This window comes from Arvicanthis niloticus, chromosome 6 (genome assembly GCF_011762505.2).
Source record: "Arvicanthis niloticus isolate mArvNil1 chromosome 6, mArvNil1.pat.X, whole genome shotgun sequence".
NCBI lineage: Eukaryota > Metazoa > Chordata > Mammalia > Rodentia > Muridae > Arvicanthis > Arvicanthis niloticus.
The window spans coordinates 11,040,586-11,066,749 of NC_047663.1; the positions used below are offsets into that span (position 1 = coordinate 11,040,586).

At 38.0% G+C, this 26,164-nt stretch overlaps 1 long non-coding RNA gene across 1 annotated transcript; it reads left to right on the forward strand.

The window, feature by feature from the left end:
* Window positions 1-22,566: 22,566 nt before the first annotated feature.
* Window positions 22,567-25,605, forward strand: LOC117710987 (uncharacterized). Its single transcript, XR_004607098.2, has 3 exons — window positions 22,567-22,668; window positions 24,352-24,445; window positions 24,531-25,605. It is a non-coding gene; the product is annotated as an uncharacterized LOC117710987 (long non-coding RNA).
* The last annotated feature ends 559 nt before the right edge of the window (window positions 25,606-26,164 follow it).

Here is a 26,164-nt window from a genome sequence, read left to right on the forward strand (position 1 = left end):
TGTGGTAAAGATGTAAACAGAGGATTCTCAACAGAGGAATCTCTAATTGCCATCAAACACTTAAAGAAATGGTCAATATCCTTAGCCATCAGGAAAATGCAAATCAAAATAACCCCAAGATTCTATCTTACCCCTGTCAGGATGGCTAAGGTAAAAAACTCAAGTGACAGCTCATGCTATAGAAGATATAAATCAAGGAGAACTCTCCTTCATTGCTGGTGGGAGTGCAAACTTGTATAGTTACTTTGAAAATCAATTTGGCTGTTTCCAATAATATTAGGAGTAGATCTACCTTAAGACCCAGCTATGCCATTCCTGGACATACACTCAAAAGATGCTCCACCATACTACAAAGACAGTAGGTTCATATCAGTTTTATTGGTAATAGACAGAAACAGGAAACATCCCAGATGTCCCTCAACCAAAGAATGGATTAAAGAACTTTTACTACATTGCACAATGGAATATTAGCTATTAAAAACAAGGTCATCATGAAATTTTCAGGAAAGTGAAGGGAACTAGAAAATAATCATATCTAGTTAGGTAACCCCAACCTGGAAAGACAAACATGGCATGTACTCATTTATAAGTGGATATTACCTGTAAAGGATAATGATTCTACAATCCACAGTCCCAAAGAGGTTAAGTAATGAGGAAGGCTCAAGGGAGGATGCTTGAATCTCACTGAGAAGGGGAAAAAGAATAGAATAGACATTGTGGGTGGATGGGGGGTGAGGGACAGGGGAGGGATGGGAATAGGAACAAGTTAGAAGGAATATCAGGCCAAGGAAGGATGGAGGGAGAGAGTACAAAGAGAGACAACTGGAATGGGAGGGAGGGGTGGGTGCCTTTGGGGTGAGCTAGAAGCCTAGTGCAATAGAAACTTCCAGGAATCTATTTGGCTGACCCTAGCTAAGAATTCAAGAAATGGGAGATACAGAGCCTGAATCAGCCATGTCCGGTAACTAGACAAGTTTTCCAGTAAAGGGATTGGGACACCAATCCAGTACAAAATCTTCCACCTACAATTTGTCCTGCCTACAAGAGGCACAGGATGGAGCAGAAATTGAGAGAATGGCCAACTAATCACTGGTTCAGATTGAGACAAAGCAAGTGATGTAAACAAATGCAGAGACCCACAGTCAAACGTTAGGCAGAACCTGAAGAATGCTTTGGAAGAGCAGAAGGAAAGACTTTAGGAGCTAGAGGAGTCAGGGGCATCACAAGAAAATGTACAGAATCATTTAACCTGGGCCTGTAGGGGCTCACAGAGACTGAACACCAACTCAAGAGTATGCATTGGACTGACATAGGTCCTCTGTACACATGCATGTGTTGTAGCTTGGTCTTCATGTGGAACTTCTAACGACAGGAGCAGGGGATGTCTTTGACTCTTGTTGCCTACCTTTGGGACTCTTTGCCCTAAATGAGCTGCCTCATCTAGCCTCCATAAAAGATGCACCTAAACTTACTGCAATTTGATATGCCAAGGCTGATTGATTTCCATGGGAGGCCTCCACTTTTCTGAAGAGAAAGGGAAGAAGAATGGTTGGGTAGGGGAGTGGAGGGGTAGGACTGGAAGAGGAGGGAGGGAAACTTCAATCTGGAAGTAAAGTAAGAAAAAGTAAGAGGGGAGCAGAAATATAAATATAGAACTTGATGTAGTTTATTGAGTCATTTTTTCTTAAATTTTGCTAATGTTTTCCTTCTAAGGCCAATATTTTATGTTTATTTATTTATTTATTTATCTATTTATAATTAATATTATTTGTTTTTTTGCGAGGGTGAGAACTGAACCTAGGGTCTCAAGCATGGTAAGTTCATGTTTTCCAGCGAGCCCCACCCTTTGCAACACTCATTAAGTCATATCAGCCATGAAAATATGTAGAAGGCTTTCATTTGGGGAAAAAAAAGTTTTTCAGTGTAGGGAATAATTTTTTTCATGTTATTTAGAGCTAAATCTCTGCTAGGTCCTTCTATGTTTCCATAGTCAAATGTGCACATGTGAACTTTTTATTTTTGTTAAGCCATGTTTAACATTCTTTCTTTGTAAAGAGAGGAGGAAGAGGAGGAAGAGGAGGGGGGAGGGGGAGGAGAAGAAGGAGGAGGAGGGGGAAGGGGAGGGGAGGGGGAGGAGGAGAAGGAGGAGGGGAGAGGGGGAGGGGAGGGGGAGGAGGAGGAGGAGGAGGAGAAGGAAAAATCAGTAGCATGAATGTTCTCTATTGCACTTGCTATATAGTCTTTTGCATTGACTCTAAAGCTCTACTTCCCAACTGCGTCTTTCTCTCATCATCTACTCTAGCAGAGAAGGTTCTCACTGAAGTGTACTTTCATCCCGTTGGGAAGACTATGGACTAACATTGTCTTGAAGACAACTTTGTATTCTCTTCCCCACTAGTGGAGACAAAGAAAGTGCAGACACTGTGCAAGAATCTCTCACCAGGCTTCTCATCTCATATTAAACACAGCAAAACAGTCACTTGCCAGAGCTGTGTATCTATGCATAAAAGAAAATCAAGCCTTCTTCATTCCCAAATCTGCATCAAGTATATATACAACAGTATGTGTCTAATACAGTCTTTTTAGCCTTGCATTAGGAGTGTAACATTAACTGATTGGTATATAGTTTATTGCATCTTGAGATACTTAAGATACATTCTACTTTCTCATTCTTGCTTTCTAAACTGCACCTTTTGGGGAGAGGGTTATGAGTGACTCATTTAAAAATGACTTGAGTACTAGAACCTTCTCTCTTACAGACAAATGCTACAGATTTATTAAGCAAATACACATAAATTAGTTAAGTAGGTATATGGTAGCTGAACAATTCAGCCTCCTGCACTTGTTTTAGTACAATTAATGAAAGCCTTAGGTTTCAAAACTGTGCATTGGGTAAGAATCATTATTAAAGGTGACCTTGCTTTAAGGATATGGAAATGTCACATAGTATGGGGACTTCTGTGGTCAAAATGCCAGGATGTAAAAAAAGTAAGCTCTTGATTTAAATGCATTTAATTATTTATTAGTTGCTTAAATTCCAGATAACAGAGCAATTTTCTTCCCTCAATTTATCAGGAAGGTAATTGTTTGCAGGTGTATTGAGGAGATAGCAAGAATTAGCACCAGTGCTGACCATCCTTGTTCCAGAAATACATTTAGCAGTGAATTCCCTTTTCATTCTGTATAAAAAAATCAACCTAGTTTTACATTTTCTTATGTAAACCAAGTAATAAAAAAAGTTTGCCCCTTATTTTGTAGGAATCCTGTTTAATGGTTCAGCTTTACAGTCAGAATCTCACTCTGTAGCCCAGGCTAGCCTCTAACTTTGGAGTCTCTTTCCTAAGTCTCCCAAATCATGGGATTTTAGGTGTGCTCTGTCACGTGTGGATTTATGATTAGTTTTTCTGACTATCTTGCATTATTGGTTCATTTGCTCTTTTAGGATGTGGCTGTGGTGTGCTAACTGAACAGAAATGTGTTGACCTCTTATTCCAGTCGAACTTCGAATATGGGAGAAGATCAGAGTAGAGGAAGAAGTGTAGATAACATTGCACAAAAATGCAAACAAAGTGAACAAACAAACAAGCAAACAAACAAAAAACATGATAAGGGCAACTCAGTAGAAAACATCGTCCTGCGATGGCTGAACAAGAGAATGATTGAAAAGCTTTAGCAACTAACCTTTCAACATGCACAGGTGTTTGAAGTATTTAAAAACAGAATATATTTTTTGAAAACTTGCTATCAATGATGCTGGCATACAGAAGGCTCCATTCAATTACTCAAAGATATGAGAGAGAATATGGAGAACTCCAATATGTTAGGAACAAATACTGATACTATGGCTTATCATCAAAAGAGGGGCTAAAACCAGAAAGAAGGGCCTGGTACTGTGTTGATAAGTTTTCTGCTGCTCTAACAAATACACAAAATATCCATCTTAAAGGGATGAGAGATTTACTTTGGCTCTGGGAGAATTCTGGGAGAATGTAGTTAATTGGTTTGTCAGTACCATTCCAGGAACCCATGATACAGGGAGCTGTTCAGAGCATGAGGGTTGGGAGAAAACAGGTAGAATACCCAGCCTACTCTCACCAGGGTTTGAATCAGCAAGGACAACCTTGATTGACATAAGCATCATTGGATACAAAGGGAACAGCAGCCATTACTTCTGCAGATATGCATTCTCACTGTCCCTCAGCATGTAGAGAGAAAGTCTCTTCCTTAATACTGTTATTGTGATAAAACTACCATAAAACAGAAGATAGATGGTAAACTGTCAAGTAGCTCATAAAGATATTGGATTGGTAGATAAAGAGATAAATGATAGAATAGATAGATAGATAGATAGATAGATAGATAGATAGATAGATAGATAGATAGATTGATTGATACATGTCAGGTTACATTATTAGACAGAGGCTACAGGTAGGTAGGTAAGTAGGTAGGTAGGTAGGTAGGTAGGTAGGTAGGTAGGTAGAAGGAAAGAAAGGAAGAAAAAAGAAAGAGAGAGAGAGAGAGAGAGAGAGAGAGAGAGAGAGAGAGAGAGAGAGAGAGAGAGAAGGAAAATTGGTAGATAGATGTAATTGGTAGGTAGACAGATAACCGACAAATACACATAAGCCTATTCAAGTCTAAACAGAGATTCCCACGTCACTCACATAATAATAGGAAGAACTTTAAGAACATTTTGCGAAAGTTCAAGTGAATACTTAAAATATTTTGTGTCTTGCCAAGATAACACAAACTTGTAATTCCAGAACTTAGGAGCTGGAGAGTGAGGAGGACTTTCTTGATCATTCTACGATTCTAAAGCTGAGTCATTTTTCTTCTTCTCATGTAGCTCCACTGTTAACCTTAAAATTTCCTTTAAGGAAATGCACTTGCAGCATCTTTGCAGGAAATATCATCTTTGTTAGCTTCTCCAGTCTCCTGGGATGCTGTGTTTACCACATGGTACTTCTTGCTTTTATGAAAACCTTTTGTTTCACCATCCTCCTGCCTTCACCTCCCCAAACTGAGGCACTCTTTCTTGCACTGTCTCTAGCAGAAAGGTTCTTACAGGTTCTTCTCTCCTTGGCCTCCATGCTCCAGCAGCATACAAGGGCCTGGTATTTACACTTCCTTAAGTGCCTTAAGTGGCATGAAGTTATTGTCACACCCTTTCCTGAGGTGTTCAGTGTGTTCTCTAATTGTTCCCAAGTACACATCTCCCTCTGGCATGAGATTGATGGTTTTAGTCTTTTTATGCTGAGAATATATTCTAAGACATAGGAGAACAGGGAAAATCAACATACAGAAGAGACTCATGGACTTATCATTTTTCAAAAGCTCTTGCCTAGCTTTGCATATTAAGCAACCAGCAGAAGTACAAAATTCAAAATATTGCCAATGCTACATATTTATAAATATATTATCACATGCAACACATTTTTATTTTTGAACTGGTGTTCTTCCTTTTATAATGATTTTGAACTTGAAAAGACATTGAAAACAGGTGCGTATTACAACCATCTGTTTATTTGACTGTTAACCTGTTGGTGATAAAAACACATAGTCTTGTTAAAAATATTCTTTGTAGCTTCAGTCGTGTTTTCTTTTGGGTAATTCCCTTTGACTCTGACATTCATTATGTTATTTTTCAAGTTTAAAAATGATTGCAGCTCTTCTCTCAGGGAAATACTACTTTGATAAATTAATCATTATAGCATGAACTCTGTTTGCGCTTGGGTGATGTTGAGACTTAAGGAAATATATATGCCTCACCATTCCATATTTTTATGTGTTCTCCTAGGACTAGAAGCTAATAGTAGAAAATTAAATAATTCAAAATGTTACCTACAAGATGGATGTGAAACACATGCATGCAATCTCCCTGGTTTAGAAAGAACCATCTTTAAAACTGTTTCATTATTTTTGAAATATTCAACAAATCATCCCACTGATCTAGCTGGTGTAACTACAAGAAATGGACAAAAAAATTTCAAGAAGTTTTAGGTTCTAATATACTTTTGCTTTGCAAACCTTATACTGAAAAAAAAATTAATTATAGGTAAACTTCATCTGACTTGGGTGTATTTTTAATTTTGAAAGATAAATGGTCTTGTGTGAAGGCTTTAACCAATAAGATAACCTTTATGAGAATTGTGTGTGAGATATGAGACTCTAAATGAGTTTAGTATGGTTTGAGGAGAAATGTAAGGAAGCAGAAAGATATAATAACAGGAAAACTATTTCCTCATCCATACACATATAGATTAGTTCATGAGTTCACCCTCAACAGAGAAGTTTCTTTGTGGTAGATGGCAAATAACATAGACCCACAACTGATCAATGTGCAGAGAACAAGATGCAGTGGCATGTTCTGCTCTAGTCAGGACATCTATATCACACTCCACCACCCAAGGATCTGGGTTTGTAGGGGAAGAGGGGCACACAGATCGTAAGAGACACAGATATTGGAAACAGGTTTTTCTGGAAACATCAGGTCAACTGCAATTTGAACTCACAGTATGCACAAGAATTACCACAGGCTCAGACCCAACAAAATCCCACTACAGGGAAGAGAAAAGGACAAGGAATCCCACAGTTAACTAAAGAGCTATCAGCAGATGATAGTTGCTGGGAGAAGGCAAGTCAATTTTCTTTAAAAATGTTCATGTGGTGGGTAGACCACACACTTCAGTGAGGGCCATGCATCCTACAGTATATGGGTAGCACAGACTGTCTTTGATTGATTTTTTAAATGAACTTTTGATAAATATGGATCTATTTGAATTCTTTTATATCTAGACCTCCAGTAAGACCAGCACCATTTGTTGATGATTTTTCCCCATTCTATCATTTTGGCATCTTTCTCAAAAATCAAGTGTCCATAAGTGTGTTGGTTTATTTCTGGGTCTTTAATTCGATTCCATTAATGTACCTGTCTGTTTTTATGGCAATACTATGCAGGTTTTATTACTATGGCTCTACAATACAGCTTGATATCAGGGATGTTAATACCTCCAGAAGGCCTTTTATTATTTTAGCTATCCTGTTTTTTTTTTTTCTTTTTCCATATATAGTTAAGAATGAAGAAGACACAAATTTGGTTGGGTAGATAAGCATGGGAAAGGGATAGATCTGGAAGAAGTAGTGGGTAGGGATGGATATACTCAGACCTTATTGTAGGAAATTCTCAGAGAACTAATATAAATATGAAATATTAGATAATTATTTTGTTAAACACAAGGCATGCACCAACTCAAACATTAGAGAATATTAGATCTTAAATACAGCTGCAAGAAAGGCTTTTATAGAATATACAAAAGCTGTAGCAGACCTGCTTGCAAAAAAGGATGCTTTCATTCTATTGGTAGGAATACAAATTCTATTAGTGTAGGAGAAAAGGCAGCTACAAGCACTAACTGCTCTTGCAGAGAGGACCAAGATTCTGTTTCCAACACCACAGGGCTGCATACAACCATATGTAACTTCAGTTCAAGGGAATCTAATACTGAAGTCAGGAGACTTAAGCTTTTAAAATGTAATTTACATAAGATGAAGCTGGGCAGTGGTGGCGCACGCCTTTAATCCCAGCACTTGGGAGGCAGAGGCAGGTGGATTTCAGAGTTCGAGGCCAGCCTGGTCTACAGAATGAGTTCTAGGACAGCCAGGGCTACAGAGAGAAACCCTGTCTCGAAAAAACAAAAAAAAAAAAACAAAAAAAAAAAAAAACAACAAAAAAAAACAAAAAACAAAAAACAAAAAACAAAAAACAAAAAAAAAAAACAAAAAAAAAAAACAAAAACATGACATACTATTAATATGATATATATTATCATTTAACTGTCACATTAAACTATAGCTCAATAGTGACTGAAATGGCTTTGAAATAATTTTACATAAGCCTGATGTCTGTAGTATACCTCTTCACTACAAAACTTTAAAAACAAAGAGTTGCATGTGCCCCTGAAATCAAATTGAAGCAAAAACTTCCATTCTTCATCCAACTCTTAAGTTACTGAAATGGTTATAAAAGGAAACGTAGACTTTTCTTACAATGCTTGATATTGTAGGTCTGAACTAAAAAAGTCTGTCTTTATAAAGTTAAATTTCTCAAGATTCTCCTAAGCAGAAATGGTAACACATCAGTCTTAAAATAGATGCCAGACACAGAGGGCTGAATTTCTTCTTTCCTATTTGCTGCCATGTGCTCTTACCTGCCAATTTTGCTTTTACTTTGTCAGCTGGAAATAAAATGTGTGGTTCAGTGGGTAGGGGTGGGTGGTGGGTAGGGGACTACAGGAGAATGTAACGGCTTACTGTCTCCAGTCATTGTTCACTGAATTAGATGGATGGCTGTTCTCAAACTGATATTATTTCACTGTAGATATTATCATACCATCATAGACATTATCATACATCATATTTCACTGTAGATATTATCAGACCATCATAGACATTATCATACATCATAGATATTATTATATACCATAGACATTATTATACATCATAGACATTATTAGACATAACCATGTATCATAGATATTGTCATATCATCATAGATATAATCATACCATCAGAGATATTATCATACCATCATAAATATTATCATACCATCATTGATATTATCACATATTATAGACATTATTATACATGATAGACATTATTATACAACAATAGACATAGTCATATATCATAGATATAATCATACCATCATAGATATAATTATACTATCATAGATATTGTCATATCATCATAGACATTATCATACCATCATAGACATGGTTATGTATTTTGGTCATTATTAAACCATCATATATATTATTATATATCACAGATTATTATTATACCATCATAGATACAATTATACATCATAGACATTATCATACATTATTATTTTCATCAAGAAACTCAAGCTAGGTCATGGTAGATCAAATGGAGTTTTTTGGATGAAAAGCTAATTGGAAAGTGGCAGAATTCTGTGTTTTCAATGATGTCAAATGCATACCTGATTAATTAGTATTAAAAAGTTTCAAGTGTAAATTGTGCATCAAATGTCTAGTATCTAAGTGAATTTCAGGTGCATCAAAATCCACCCTGTTTTTCTAAGAGAGATAACAGCAAATGCATTCTGACTGAAAGAAATAGAAAATATTAAAATGTATGTGTGTTATAGAGTGTTATTGAGATTATAGAGTGATGGGTCTAGTGATACGGCTTAGTGGTTAGGAGCACTCAGAAGTTAGGAGCTGCTCCTCCAGAGAAATCTGGTTTCATTTCCAGCACCAGAACTCCCTGTTACTCTAGTTCTAAGCTATATGATACCCTCAACACTCATATATGTAAAAATTTTTAAATATACACATTCATTAATTTTTTAATTTCTCAATCTCAAAGGGTTTTTTTGAGAAAAAAAAAAGAGAGAAATGCCTCTCTGTATAAAATGTGGGTAAAACATTAAGACCAGTCCATTTTCAGGTTTTCTGTGTTTTGATTGCTTGTGGTAAAAGTCTCCAGATATTGCAAAGAGAAGTTCCCTAGAGAAGTTTACTTGATGAGGGATGAGTATTGCACTTATCTGTAGGTATAAGGACACAACTTTTGTACTTGAAGCTCAGGGATCATCCTAGAAAAGGGTTTGGATGTTTATAAGAGCCAGAGGAACAGGGAGTTGTGGGATTGTGTCTCCAAGAAATTTTTAAATCTACTCCCATGAAGTCTCAACCAACATAGTGACCTAAACACATGCTCAACAAGTATAATGCCAATTGATAAGATAATGTGGATGGATTAAGCCCATGAGATCTCAATTGTCTTAGGGTTTTACTGTGATGAAGAGATACCATAATCAAGGCATCTCTTATAAGGACAACATTTAATTTGGGATAACTTACAGTTTCAGAAGTTCAGTCCATTATCATTAAGGCAGGAGCATGGCAGCATCTAGGCAGGCATGGTGCAGGAGGAGCTGAGAGTTCTACATCTTGATCTGCAAGCCCCTCAGAGAAGACTGTCTCTGGGCAGCTAAAAAGAGGGGTTCAAAGCTCACCCCTACAGTGGCACACTTTCTCCTACAAGGTCACCCCTTCTCCAACAAGGCCACATCTCCTAATAGTGTCATTCCCTGGGCAAAGCATATTCAAATCACCACACTCAACCTTATGCAAAGAACTACAGACAAGTAAGGAATACTGAGAGTGGGAGAAATAGACTTCCCCAGGGAAGAACATTCAAATTGGTTACCCAAAAACTAATTGTCATCCCTGAAACGTATATATGCAAATAACATTACATGAAATGAACATTTTGCATTTACATATTTAGGATACATATAATATTTAGAATATATAAATACTTAATGAAAGTAGAGGTAATGAATTTGAAAACAAACCAGAATACATAGGAAAGTATAGAGAGAGGAAAATGATGTAATTACGTTATTATCTCATTCCTTTCTAATATCAAGATGACAAAAGTGAGCTTTTAAGAAGTATATGTGTCTTTAAAATAGGATAAAGGATGTATTTGTTATAAAATCCAAGGTGTGCCACTAAAATTTCCAAATATAATATTTTATTTAGTAAGACTTAAACTTACTAGAGAAAATGTAATCTATCATGGGAAGCAAACATAAAAAGCATGAAGAAACTCCATTTTAATTTTTCTTATTGCAAATTACAGTTGACATATCAAGCGTCTTAATTATCTACTAAGGAAAATTATTTGTAGTTTGTCTCTCTAAGTCCTAGCCGCAATGTAAGTCCTTAATAAGCTAATTTAAAAATTAAAACGACATCAATGAGAATGTGAATTGATTAGAAAGAGATGATCTTAAAGGAAAGACTTTGTATTTTCTGAATGAGCTGAGTGGACACTGTCTTCATGTAGAATTTCCTTGCTAAAGAAAATTCTCCGTTCTCCATATGCATTCACCATAGAGGAATGGTATTAGTTTTTCCCTTGGTCTAAATATTTGTCTATTATTCATCAAGCGAGATGCCATCCTTTTTTGCCAGACTATTATCTACTGAAAGATATTTTGAATGGTCTTTCAAACATCTGAAAAATACATAATTAATGGAATGAACATTGAATATAATCTTGCATGCATAACACCCCAGAAAAACAATTTTATTTATACGAAATCTGCTGAAACCTGGTGTCTTTGCAGACTGAGTCTACAGTGTATTGCCCTGGCACTTGTGTTTGAAATGGGAGTATCTATTTGACCGTAGAGTAGGGACATCTAAAAGAGGCAACAGTGGAAGAAATTAATCCACTCTGCAGGACTCTGCCTATCAACAGGGCTTAAGGATGACTTCTGCTGTGCATTATAGTTCTGTTGATTTATGGTGTTTACAGAAGTCTGGTTGCATGCCTGGAAAGATATTTTCCATAAAATGTAACTAATTACCCACATGCACACACACATGTGTTCATGTGCCTGCACACACACACACACACACACACACACACACAGAGAGAGAGAGAGAGAGAGAGAGAGAGAGAGAGAGAGAGAGAGAGAGACTTTCATTTACTACTTAAGCACAGCACTTTATTGCACAGTACAGAGTAAAAATTTTTATTTGCATGGTGTGTGCTTCTGTGTTCAATGCTGTGCTTCCTGTATCAATTTCTATATGTGTATATATCTTTCTGCTCATGTGTATGTGTACTTGTGTGTGTACATTCAGGGAAGACATGTCGATGCCAACATCAGCCATCTTTCTAAATAACACTCCATCCTATTTGGAGACAGGATCTCTCACTGAACCTGGCATTATCTCACTCAGTTAGCGTGGCTGTCCAAGGAACCCCAGGACATGCTTTCTCTGCCTTACCAGCACAGGAGTACTTACTAAGCACTCTACATTTGGCTTTTACCGGAGTACTGGACATCTGAATTTTGATTCTCAAGTTTGCACAGCCAGCACTTTATATGCAGAGCTATCTTCCAAGCTCCAATACTGTGTAATTTCTAAAAATAATGTTGTGGGACTTTATTTAGCCCATTTCACTAATTTTGTCATTTTTTTTTCAACCAATTGACATAGCAGTTTCTAAATCACAAACTAAAAAGAAAATCTTATGAGGAACATCTCTTAAAGAAATGCAAAGATGATTTTCCTCTCTTTCCATATAATTTCGATCCCACCACATAACGTGTTGACATTAATTGAGAAGAAAACTTTCAACACCAACATGTGCATTTTTTATTGAAATCCTTCTTCCTATAAGTCATCAGTTTGAGACCTTTCTCTGGTGGAATGTTGGAGTCTAAACAAAGAAGGCCAACCATTGTTTTCTATTGAAAGGCCTCATATTATTACCAACATATATAAACTTAACCCCCCACAGAGGGAGAGACAGAAAGAGAGAGACAGAGAGACAGAGAGACAGAGAGACAGAGAGATAAAGACAGAGTGATACACACAGAGGAGTGAAGGGAGGGAGGGAGGGAAGAAGAGGGAGGGGAAGAAGGGGATATGTAATTTACCAAAAACTGAGGTCAGCTAGAAATACTAAAATATATTTTATTATTATTTACTGCTGAAATTTTTTCTAACATCCATAACTTACCTCCAAAGAATGTTTTCAATTATCTAAAGAACAATAAAAGACTATTAGGCAAATTGTTTATTCTTCCGTATTTTTCCTTTAAATGAAAAGGAGTCTCAGGAAACAGAAGCCATTGCCTGCCTGTTAGGCATACAACATGACAGGTTCTGAAACAGAGGCCATATGAACAGACCTCATTGTCTGGCCATGTTCAAGTCCCACAGGCTTTACACATTAGTCTTCAAAGCTTGATTAGAAGACAAACAGACATCCTAGCTTCACAGGTACCTATTATTTTGAAGGTTTTGTTTTGTTTTATACTATTTAACTGGATCCTCTAATCTTCCATTCATATTGGCTGTGTGACGAGCACAGTGAAGCAAGTATTAAATTCTATTTCAGTATTACATAAAACAATATATATTTCACTATAGATTTAACCATGTATGTACAAAACAAATTACAATACATTCTTATTTGTCTCCATATATACATACATATATTCTGAAATAGTCTGGACCAAACTATTCTGAAATGTCGTGACAAAAACCTTGAAAAAATGCCATATCATATATATATATATATATATATATATATATATATATATATATATGTGTGTGTGTGTGTGTGTGTGTGTGTGTGTGTGTGTGTGTGTGTGTATACATATATTTATGTATATATACATATATATGATTATATAGACATATACATTCATGTATGTATTTAAATAATATCATTATTATAGATTGACATAAACTCTGAACAGAGCCTACATGGATGGATGACTAATCTATGCAACTGAGCAGTTAAAGATATTAATGAGCAAATTTCATTTTCCCTATTATTTTTATTTTATGCCTAAAACATTTATGCTTCTATAATTAGCAATCAAAAATAAGTCTTTATAACACATCTTAAATGGCTGTGTGTACTTCAAAGAATGCTTTCTAATGGAAAGAAAATATAAATCTTTTATACAGTTAAGTGCTAAAACAGATTATTGGTTAATGTCAACAGGTGGAACCAAGACAAATGGCCCTTAATCAGTGCCCATGTAAATACATCAACCTCAAAGGAACTATTTTTCAGAAACATTAAGAAAATTCATACAGACTTTTTTTGTTATTGTTCAACCATTCACAGTCTTGGTGTGAAAATCCATAAGTGTAAGAGAATGTTCTATGGTATTTTAAAGCTTTGGTTATATATTTTTCCTGGAATTACTTATAGAGACCTGCGATGGCTGTTTTTAGAAAGTCACTGTGACTGCTTGGGTCAGCGTCAAGGCAACACTTTCCAAAATAGAAAGATGAGGAAGATTTGCACGTCTCAATGACATTTGAACTTGATGGAGTCTGCACTTCCTTGCAGATCGACAGTTCTTACTGGTTGAAGGGGGACTGGGTTCTGGTATGGAGACAGCTGATTCTGAAAGTTCTGAACTCACCCACTCCCTTCACATGCTCTCCCATGCTGCGGTTCTGATCTCTCACCTCCCTTGTCATTTTTACCTTCATTGGAAGTGGGTTGCTCAGCCACTTTAAACCTGTTATTGTCTGTGACATATTATTCACTAACCATTGGTCGACAAGCACAGGATATAGTGATCTAATTACTTGTTATTATTAAATGGGTAATGCACATAAGTAATAGACAGTGTGTCCAGCCCTGACTCAAAGGTCGATAAACATTAGTCATGCTTAGCAACCTTATGGCTGCTCACAACTTTTGCTTAGCTGTTGGATTAACTTCTTAGTACCCATGTTCATTGTTAACAAAACTTCTATCTTGAATTTTTCCTTTTCTTTTTAAAGATTTATTTATTTATTTTGTGTACATGAATACACTGTAGCTGACTTTAGACACACCAGAAGAGGGCATCGGATCCCATTGCAGATGGTTGTGAGCCACCATGTGGCTGCTGGGAATTAAACTCAGGACCTCTGGAAAAGCAGTCAGTGTTCTTAACCACTGGTCCATCTCTCCAGCCCCTCCTTTTCTTCCTTTTACAGGTATGGTGGAATGGTCACTTGTTTCTTTAAACAACTCTTAATTCAGTCTTTCCCTGATCCATGTTTCTGAACTTGGTTTCTTCATACTTGAATGCTGAAATTCCCACTCGTTGCTCATTAACACAGATCATTAAGGTATCGTCCATGTTGATTTTTACAAAGTATCACATAAGATTAGTAGAAGTTTATGGAACCTGAGTTCAATCTTCAGGAGCCAATCTAAAGAGGAGAGGGGGTGGAATTACAACCATACTTTACCTCTGCTTCCCACAGGCATACACGTACACATGCACTCTCACAAGCAGGCATCATTGCCATCCCTTCCTCTCCAAGGGCTCTCTTCTTTCCTCACTTCATGTAATACTCATCAACTCTCCTTCTATAGCCACACACACACACACACACACACACACACACACACAGAGTTATATTTTGCATTTTCTGGATTCATTTAGTGTTGCTTATATGTGCACATATTTATATACATGGAATTTGCATGCAATTAGGATCAGATAGCCTATCAGGTTAACACAGAGATTTCATGCCTGGAGAAACTCAAGCATTCCTTATATATTACGTTTGCCTATTATACTAATTCCTTCCTTTTACTATTTTTTTTCACACGTTACTAATGGCCCATTCTCTTATCATGGCAGGTGGTGTAGAGTTTGCTGTTCTATGACTTAAGACCACATACATAGCTCTACCAGCTGGTCGCCTTGTTTCTGGTCTTCATGTCTGTCAAACATTCCTTTTCAAGTTAAACTTTAACCGATTTTAAATTTCAAAGTAAATCTGTCAAGATTTTGCAATATATGGGCAATTTTAGCACACAGTCTGTTCAATACTTGAGGATCCTAGGATCATCTTTCAAACCCCTCACCCAAAGCATGCATCTCATTTGGAAGGTCCCAATTACTTCTCTAATATTTTTAGATTTGATTTTCTTTGCTACTTGAAGACACTAAAATAGCCTTTCGGGTGATGCTTTGTCACTGGAAATACTTTTTAAAATTGCAACCAGTTGTTACTCAGTAATTTTTGCCACTGAGATGCCTTCTATTTATATACCTGGCATAGACCGACCTGAATCATGTATTCCTCTGATAAAAGATTACATAGGAAATGTTACTTTCTCTGAAAAAGAACTATGTCTAAATTCATTCTGTATGCTAATTTTCAAGGGTTGTACATCCTGTATAGAGCCCTCATCAATACTATACTGACATTTAACAACTTTTATAAAATTTTTATAAGATCTATAAAACAGTATTGTTTGTTTATTTCATTAATAGTCATATTGCAGGCTCAGAATTCTTAAGGAATATTTCAGCCAATTAAATATTTTTGCCTGCATTCTCACTAGCTGTAACATGTCTAAGTCTTGTTATCTGCTCTGGGTAAAATGCCTCTTTCATTCTTTAACATAGAATGCTCTCATATAATAGAAATTACACCTCACATAACGGAAGAATGAAACTAATGGGGTTACCTCTATCATTATAAACCATTCAGCCCACATCTTAGATTCAAGATTTAAAGATAGGTTTGGGTCCACAAAACCTATGTATTTAGAAAAATAGCTGTTTTTACACTGACGTTTAAAATCATAAAATATAGGCTTTCCATAGTCTCTGGATTATATATTTCTGTGATGCAAGGCCCTAACACTTCACCAATGGCTCTCTACTCCATTGCAAAGAACTAGTCACCTTCACAATTTTCAAGACAAAATAAGAGGACAGATGGTGCTTTCAAGCTTAAAGTTCAGCTGCCCATCCCATAGCAACTGCACTGCTTTAAATGATTAGGGAATCCTGGGAGCCAGGAAATGTTTATTGTTTTGGAAAGAGGGTGGGCCAGGATGGGATTTCACTTTCACTTTTTCCTGAAGGAAAATATTCCCCCGGCTGATTTTATGTGACATATCAGAGGCACAGTCTGCATTTGCCAACTGTCAAGACATCCGATGGTTAAGGCAACTGGGGAAGATAGCAATAAAATCACCTGACTCCCAGCCAAGCAAGTGCCAAGTGTAGTTTGTTTTAAGAGTGCTGGAAGGCATGGCCAGAAGCCAGCTGCATACAGTATGAACAGGGGCTGCTGAAAGGGCATGGAGCAAAGACTGAGGCTTGTGAAATTCCAGAGACAAGATTGATACATTAGCAGTGAACGGAAAGAGTGGTTGGGATGTCTCAAAGATGACTTATTCTCTGTGCCAAATAAACTATCCTTTCATTTATAGATCAAAGTCATTATGTATATTAGGGACTGCAGAGTGTGAGGACGATTTATTTTAGGTTTTTAACATGTTTTTAATTAGGAAAAGTCACCATTCACACCATCTACTGAGGGCTGCCTTGGCTCTGTCCATGAACAATACAAACCACATCTGAAGACAAGGAAAAAATAAGTGTTCTCTTGTGTTGTCTTGTTCTCTGTAAAATGAAGTTACTGTATGCTTCCAATGGCATTCAATATCTGGTCATGTGCAAGTAGCACTGGTTAAAAGTGTTGGGGAAAACTTAGAAATACCACATGGTTCTTGCTGTGTACTCAAAGGCTTTTCTTTACCAAGGAAAAGGGAAGGTTATGTGGTTAATGTACTTTCATAGGGTGGCTTGAGTTGACTCATGCATGCATGTAATCCCACACAATATTGTATTTCATTGATGAATTAAATCATTTAGCTTTGAGACAGTGGCTGTAACCAAGGCATAGTAGGCAGAGCACGGTGCATTTACAAATGAGACCCAAGAATGTCCTTGAGTTGCTTTGTAGGTGAAGAATTCCAATGCCAATGTACGTGAGTTGAGTTTTGTTTTGTCTTCCCCCACTTTTTTTCTTTTAGTTGGTATTTTCTTTATTTACATTTCAAAGGTTATCTGCTTTCCAGGTCTCCCCTCCAGGAACTCCTTATCCCATCCCCCCTCCCTCTACCTCTCCACCACCCACCCAATCACTCCTGCCTTCCTGCCCTGACATTCCCCTACACTGTGGCAACGAACCTCTCAGGCCCAAGGGGCCTCTCCTCCCACTTATGTCCACCAAGGCCATCCTCGGCCACATATATATCTGGAGCCATGGATGCCTCCATGTGTACTCTTTGGTTGGTGGTCCAGTCCACTGGAGCTCCGAGGAGTCTGGCAGGTTGACACTGTTGCTTCTCCCGTGGGGCTGCAAGTCCCCGCAGCTCCTTCAGTCCCTTCTCTCACTCCTCCATCAGGGACCCAGCACCCAGTCCAATGGTTGGCTGCAAGCATCCACCTCTGTATTTGTCAGGTTCTGGCAGAGCCTCTCAGGAGACAGCCATATCAGGCTGCAGTCAGCAATCACTTCCTGCATCCGCAATAGTGTCCAGGTTTGGTGACTATATATGGGATGGATCTTTATGTGGGGCAGTCTCTGGATGGCCTTTCCTTCTGTCTGTGCTCCATACTTTATCTCCATATTTTCTCCTGTGGGTATTTTGTTTCCCCTTCTAAGAAACACAGAAGCATCCACACTTTGGTCTTCCTTCTTCTTGAGCTTCCTATGGTCTATGCATTGTATCTTGGGTATTTGAACTTTTGGGTTAATATCCAATTATTAGTAAGTGCATGAAATTCTTAGGCAAATGGATGGAACTTGACAATATCATCCTGAGTGAGGTAACCCAGTCACAAAAGAATACACATGGTATGCACTCACTGAGTTTTTAAAATGGAAAGCTACCACTAAAAAGGAAGTCTATCTCTGTATAGGAGAATTTCCCTGTATTGAGTATTTCTTCTAATGGTATAATCTACTAAATTTCCATCCTCCCAAGTGAAGTTTACACTCTGAAATTTGAGCATTTTTGAAAATGCACAGCTCATTTGGTACATTTTTATACATTAAGGACTTATTTCTGTGCCAAAGAGATCATCACCTAGATACTCACTGGAATGACTTCATGAAACCCAAACCTCTGTTCTCTGAGCCTGTTTCAAGAGCATCATGTCAATATATAGATAAAGTTCAGAAATAAAGAATTACCTAGACAACTTTATATTAATCTTATATTTATGAAGCAGAGAGATCAGTGATCTTTTCAGTTCAAATGTCAAGGACATCTGATTTCCAGTCATGAAACCAAAGCACACAGCAATGACATCACAGTGCCCTGGGGGAAACTCTACTTATTGATGGTGGCTTTGTGCAAAGGACATAGATGTTTTTCCTTCCACATATTCCTGTACTGTTGAAATGATTGTCATGCAAAAACAGATCAGCAGCTGGGGCATTCAACTTGTTAAAGGCACCTCCTAGAAACCAGTACTCTTGGACAGGCCATCTAGGGACTGCCCCACCTCGGAATCCATCCCATCTGCAGATGCCAAACCCCCACTCTATTGCTGATGCCAAGAAGCACTTGCTGACAGGAGCCTGATATGCTTGTTCCCTGAAAGGTTCTACCAGCACCTAACCAATACAGATGCAGATACTTAAGCCAACCACTGGACTGAGCCCAGAGACCCCAATGGAAAAGCTAGGGGAAGGACTGAAGGAGCTGAAGGATATTGCAACCCCATAAGAACAGTATCAACTAACTAAACCAACCAGAGCTCCCAGGAACTAAACCACCAACCAAAGAGTATACATGGAGGGATCCAGAACTCCAGATAAGTATGTAGCAGAGGATGGACTTATGTGACATCACTGGGAGGGAAGGGAGGCTTGATGCCCCATCATAGGGTGATGCTAGAGAGGTGAGGCAGGAGTCAGTGAATGAGTGAAGTAGCACCTTCTTAGAGGCAAAGGGGAGAGCAGGGAGGGGGACGGGAAGGGGGGTTTGGTGGAGAGGTAACCGGGAAGAGAGATATTATTTGAAATGTAAATGAGGAAGATGAATAATTTTTAAAAAGGGAAATAAATAGCTAATTATAAATGAAGAAGAAGCTGGGTGGTGGTGGCGCATGCCTTTAATCCCAGCACTTGGGAGGCAGAGGCAGGCGGATTTCTGAGTGCGAGGCCAGCCTGGTCTACAAAGTGAGTTCCAGGACAGCCAGGACTACACAGAGAAACCCTGTCTCGAAAAAATAAATAAATAAATAAATAAATAAATAAATAAATAAAGAAGAAGAAGAGGGAGAAGAAGAGGGAGAAGAAGAAGAAGGGGAAGAGGAAGGGGAAGGGGAAGGGGAAGGGGAAGGGGAAGGGGAAGGGGAAGGGGAAGGGGAAGGGGAAGGGGAAGGGGAAGGGGAAGGGGAAGGGGAAGGGGAAGGAGAAGGAGAAGGAGAAGGAGAAGGAGAAGGAGAAGGAGAAGGAGAAGGAGAAGAAGAAGAAGAAGAAGAAGAAGAAGAAGAAGAAGAAGAAGAAGAAGAAGAAGAAGAAGAAGAAGCCTGTACTCCTTACATGGTGCAACTAGTAATCAAGCAGATTTAACCAGTATTTATTCCCGATGATCATGCCCAGAGACTGTGACATACTCATTTACAGGTGTGTCCTATTGGTTGTGATTGCTTTTTAGGTGAAGTTTCTGGGCACCAGGAATAGTATCAATGATCTCGATGAATGCAGTTGTTCTTAAACTCCCAGGAGTGAAAGAGTCTCCAGAATGTTTGTTAAATTGTATATCTAAAAATAGACAGATAGCTCAGTAAGTAAGAGCTTGCTATGTAAGCATGAGAATCTGAATTGTGGTCTCTGGTACCCTCAAAGATACGAATGCCTGCGTGCATCTTGAACTCTAGCAGTTCTATGGTGAGAGGGAAAATGGAGGCAGGAAAATTCCTGGGTGTCACCAGTAAGCTATTCTTGAACCGGCAGTGGTGGAACAAAAAAGACCCTGTCACCCAAGACTGCCCTCAGACCTCCTTATACATTCAATGGTACATGTGGATATATGTACACAAAAATATACATAAACACAAAAACAGGAAGGCTCTTTAAATACTTATAACTAACTAGTTAGCTCAGTTAATTGGTGTTAAAATAATTTCTGAATTGTATTCTAGGGTAAAAAGAAAAGAAAAAGACAGAAAGACTTTCTTCTCCTAGCCTAAAGGGTGGAAAACTGATTTCATTGTTTTCTTTAATGATGGGCTCTGGGGATGTCAATTTGAACTATGTGAAATTTCATCTGGAGCACATATTCTTAATTTTGTCATTTTCTAACAGTCATAGAAACAATTTTTTTACAGAAGTAATTATGCAGTTGTCTTGACACATTCAGTAAGGAGAATAGGTCCACATTCCTATGTTAGGCAGATGTATCATTGACAGAAGGAAGAGAGAAAGGGAGAACAAAAGGAAGGGAGGAATGGAAGGAAGGAAGAAGAGGCAATGAGGTGATGGAGAAGGAGTGGAGAAGAGGATGGATGGAGAGAAAGAGAGAGAGAGAGAGAGAGAGAGAGAGAGATGAACAATATAGTAGGGTAGAAGGATACACTCATAAAGTAAATCTCACAGATTTCAAAAAGATTTTCCCATTTATTGGACTGCATTTTGCTTTAATGTGCAAATTTTTATTTTAAAAATGAGCTCTGTCTACAATCCAGCAATTCCATTTTGAAGTATCAATCCAAAGAAATGAAAACGTGTGTCCCCAAAAGACTGGTACAAAAACACACACTGCCTCATTCACAAGAACCAAGAATCACAACAATGTACATGTCTTTCAGGTGGTGAGTGAGAAAGGTGAATTATGATATTATTCAAAATAAAACCATCCATATCAAAAAAACTTTGGTAAGAGAATGAAAGAAATATCAAATATAACATGCTATATATGTGTCTAATGACATTCAATAAAAATAAAATCTATGTATGGTTATAAAAATCAAATTGGCAAATCATGGTAGGCAGTTTGACTAAAACAGGTTGATTTTATTTTAGAACCAATTTTTACAGCTATTAATTTTAGTTCTTTAGAATAAAAATCAATTTTGGTTTCACGATATCAAAAAGTTTAGAAATCTCCTGAATCTAACATGTTAAATTTGGACTTGGTCAAGTGTATAATTTCTGCCTAGTGTGAGTGAGAGCACACCATCACTGGTTAAAACTGAGCTATGCAAGTTGATTAAGAATTATAAATTAAAGGCTGGAGAGACAGCTCATAGATTACAAGCACGTGCATCTGCTCATCCCATAGCAGCTCACAGCCACTCATAACTCTAGTTCCAGGCTATTTGATGCTCAATTCTTGATTCGTCACACATCAGGCATACAAATGGTATACACTCATGCAGGCAAAATTCTGTGGATATAAATTAAATAATTATAATAAATTAGCTTGAGTGTGTATCAGTGGCCATGTCTAATAAAGTTGATGTTAGATGCCAGGACAGATGGATACTCAGCAAAACAGCCCAGTGATTAACATGATTTGCCATTTCATATAACATGTTGTTGAGAGTAACATAGAAAGAAATTACTAATTAATCTTATGAAATTCGACATAAAATGAAATGGGGGAAAGGAGAAGGGAACTTGTGATTACTTAGGAAAATGAAATCAGACTTGGCGAGGGTCTGAAAATTTTCAATCAAAATTTTTTACTTAAAATGCTAACACTTGTACACAAGCACGGTGAGCCTTTTATATTATTTCTTTGAGATATTTATTTCTTGCACTACAAGCAAAGAGTTCAATTAGAAATTGTCTGTTGTGACTTAAGCATCTATTGAGGCCTGTGTTGGGTTAAATGTGAAAAGAAATAGTAGAAATATTTACTTTTAACAAACCCCAATGTATTCTCTAGGTGTCTCTCCTTCCCTCTTCTTTCCTTTCCTTTCTCTAACCTCTCCTCTGTTTGCATCTTTCTTCTCTTTACTTTCCTCCTTATCCTTCACTTGTTCTTCTTTTGTGATACAGAAACATAAGTACCCAGGAAAACATATATTGGAATATGAGGGATTGAAGCTACTTCATGATTGTTTGCATTTGTTTCTTTTGTTTTGTTTTGTTTTTTGAGAATTTCATATATGGTTACCCTATGGGTACTCAGTAATGTGTGAGTGTCTTCCATGTGCTCCAGGAATAGCACAGACTGCGGACACCCAACATGGACCATGGGCATCACCACAGCCCATAGCATGGATCGCAGATACCAACATGATCTCCAGGAGCAGTACAGACCATCAAGGTCTGTTGAATTGACCCAATCCAGGAAATGAACCGTTTTGTTCTTCATCTTGGTCATCCCATTGTTGCTCAAAGCCAGGGCAATTGTGTAGCTGCATTGGCAGCATGTTCAGGGGCGAACTATGCTCCATTGTGTATATTGACAACACAAAAAATTAGTCATGCTATTCATTTTCCCCCCTCCTTCTCCTTCTCCCCCTCTTCCTCTTCCTCCTTCTCCACCTCCTCCTCTTCTTCCTTCTCCTCCTTCTTGTTTTTAGGAAGGGCACGAAGGCAAGACAGTAGACCTGAGAGGACTGGGAAAAGATTCCAAGTAATCGATAAAAATAATATGTTGGAAAAAAAGTAAATAAAATAACACCAGAGAGAGAGAGAGAGAGAGAGAGAGAGAGACAGAGACAGAGACAGAGAGACAGAGAGAGACAGAGAGAGACAGAGAGAGACAGAGAGAGACAGAGAGAGAGAGTCTAATGTGATGATACTGATTTTGAGAGATTGAAGGGGTTTTGGAGAGATGCCGAGGCTTGGCACCATGAGAGTACTTTGGTTAAGCAGAAGCCTCAGTTGCAATGGAAACTCTAGGATTGAAGGGACCCTGGAGAGAGGTTGAGGCTTGGCACATATGGCAATTTTGATGTTCTTAAAGAGTAGCTAGGAGGCTGTTGGTATAGGTGTGATTTGTGAATACTCCAGAATATTAAAAATGCCCAGGCTGTGGGATGATTGCAAAGGATAGGTGCAGCTATGGAGTGGAGACAGCCAGAGCACATTCGACGACCTATGTGTGGCATGAATGGAGGGGCTTGAGAGGTGAAGCTGCCAAAGCCCTTGAGCCCAGGAGGCTCTGAGTGAATAGCAAATGTGGGACTCTGAGTTCCAGAATTTGTTCACATTGTTGAAACTTGGTTTGATCTGGGCCCTGATTTATCTTTTTTGAAATAAGAAGTATGTAACTTAAATTTTATTTTACAGGTACCCACCATTAAGTGACTTTGGGGTGTTACAGAAACTGGATATATTAAATATATATTTAAGTTTTTATATATTTTATAAATACATATTTAAATATATAACACATGTATATTATATGGTCTGAATGAACTTTTAAAGAGTGTGGGACTTTTAAAATTATACTGTTCTACATTGTGTAGTTGATATTAATATGTGATCATGGTGATAAACCACAAAATATAAGTTTATGATTTAATCATAATATATTAGTCTTCCAAGCTGAGAAGAGGTCCTACGTCTTATTCAGATTTTCATTAACGTGATACATGATGGAGCTGACTAAGAATAAGAACTTCAACTGGGACAGTGCCTCCATCAGATTGCCTGTAGGCAAATCTGTAGGGCATTTTCTTAATCAATGATTGGTCCGGGAGGAACCAGCTCACTGTGGGTGGTGTCCCTTCTAGCAGGTAGTCCTGGGTGGTATAAGAAAAGCAGATTGATTAACAAGTCAGTAAAAGCACTTCCCCATGCCTTCTGCCTCAGTTTTACCTCCAGGTTTCTACCTCTAGATTCTTGTCTTAATTTCTATCGTTGGTCCCCTCCATGATGGACTGTAAATTGTAAGATCAAGTTACTTCTGATGCTCCCATAGTTGTTTTCATGCAATGTCTAATAACAGCAATAGAAAGAAAATAAAGATAGTACCATATGAAATCTGTGTTCATTTCAGATACAGTTGAATCAGAGGTTAGCCGTGTGCAACCTGAAAACCGCCTAACCTTCAATGAAGTGTCTCTTTGTTCCTGCATTCTTCTCCTTTGCAGGTGGGTGTCATTCACCAACTGGCACTTGAAATAATTTAATGATAGCTTCGCATGATAATGGCTAGTCTCTTTTTCTGTCTCCCAGACACAACAAAAAGCAAAGCAGACAAGTTGGTTAAAGCCGGGCCAGGTATCATTCACTGCATTACTGTACAACGATCCCTTTACAGTCTGCATGGTTCAGAGTTTCTCTGTTTCCCCCCTTCAAGTCACAGCCAGCTTTGCAAGAAAAATATTAAGAGAGAATATAACGCTGCACAGTCCTCTTCAGTCAAGCCAAAATGCCTGGAATCTCTGAATATTATGTTTAGGAAAGCAGCGTGGGCAACTTCCTGGACCGTGATGGAGAAAACTTTCAGACCGCCGCCTTTCCAGAAATTCACAAACTGACAAAATGCTTCCATTTCTTATTCAAGGGCTGTGGCTTTTAATTAAAGTTTACACCAACTTGTACCCAGCTCCACAGAAGCATTTGGGACCCCAGTATTTGAGCATGTTATGCTGTGATTTCTTTATCCAGTTCTTTGCTTAATTTTTAAATGTAATAACCACCAGAGGGCGAAAGAGATTACATTTCAAAGGACTTAAAGGCCTGTTTCAGCCAGTAGTAACCCAATCAATGTTGGTAAGCATTCCCACAGGATGAAAACCCAAGGCTGAGCACTCAGCCTGACATACGCCTTTCATCTTGTTGTGTTTTTTGCTTCCCTTAGAAATTAAACACCGACAAGCCAAATCATCCCATTAGAACTTGGGTTACAGATCTAAACAGAGAGTTCTCAACAGAGGAACGCAGAGAGCTGAGAAACACTTAAATGCTCAACATCCTTTGAGAATACAACTTCTTTGAGATTCCATACACCTGTCAGAATGGCTAAGATCCACTCTTGCTCTGTACGGATGATTATTTCTTATGGTTGTCAAACAGATTTGCTAGTCTATTAAACAGACTAAATAAGCAGGTTAAACTGTTTCGCTTTAACGTTCTATCAAGTTAGACTACGTCTCCTCATTTACTTTTGATCACCTGGAGTTCAAAGCAATAATTAAAGCATGCTAAGGATCAGTTTATGGTGTATGGCTGTGCCTTCAGGGTATTGCTTTACCTAAAGCACCCAGGAGTAGTCCTAAAAGCCATACGAGATCTGTTCACTTATCAGATACTATTTACTATCTTGACTAGATTGTTCCAAATACTATACTATAGTTAAGTATCTACTGACAAATGTGACACACTGAAGCAGAATGCCTCATCCAGAACCCCCGAGGCCCATGAACATATCATGAAGCTCTTGGGTTATTGGCAGAAGGTCAGATTTACGTATAAAATCTAAGCAATCAATCCTAGCAAAATAATTTTCAAAGTACAAAATACCCTCTAAGGTCTCCCTTGGCCATACTGCCTTAGATGTGACAGCTACGTGGAAGGATGTTACATACCTATTGTGCAAGTGTATTCCTTTTGCTTTGAATGGGCCAGACTTCCACTCCTATCCTTATTAATAACACCTTCTTTCATTCTGAAATCACTTGGCCATCCCATTTATATTCACAGATCGTATATACTTTAGGTATACAGAGAGGACTCTGTAGCAACCACACTCAATAATTTCCTTTAGTAATCCCTCATTGGATAGCCTGATTCATAGCTAGTTGCACCCTAGATAACCACATCACTAGACATCGCAGAGACTTCCGAACTTCAGCACCATCCTGCCC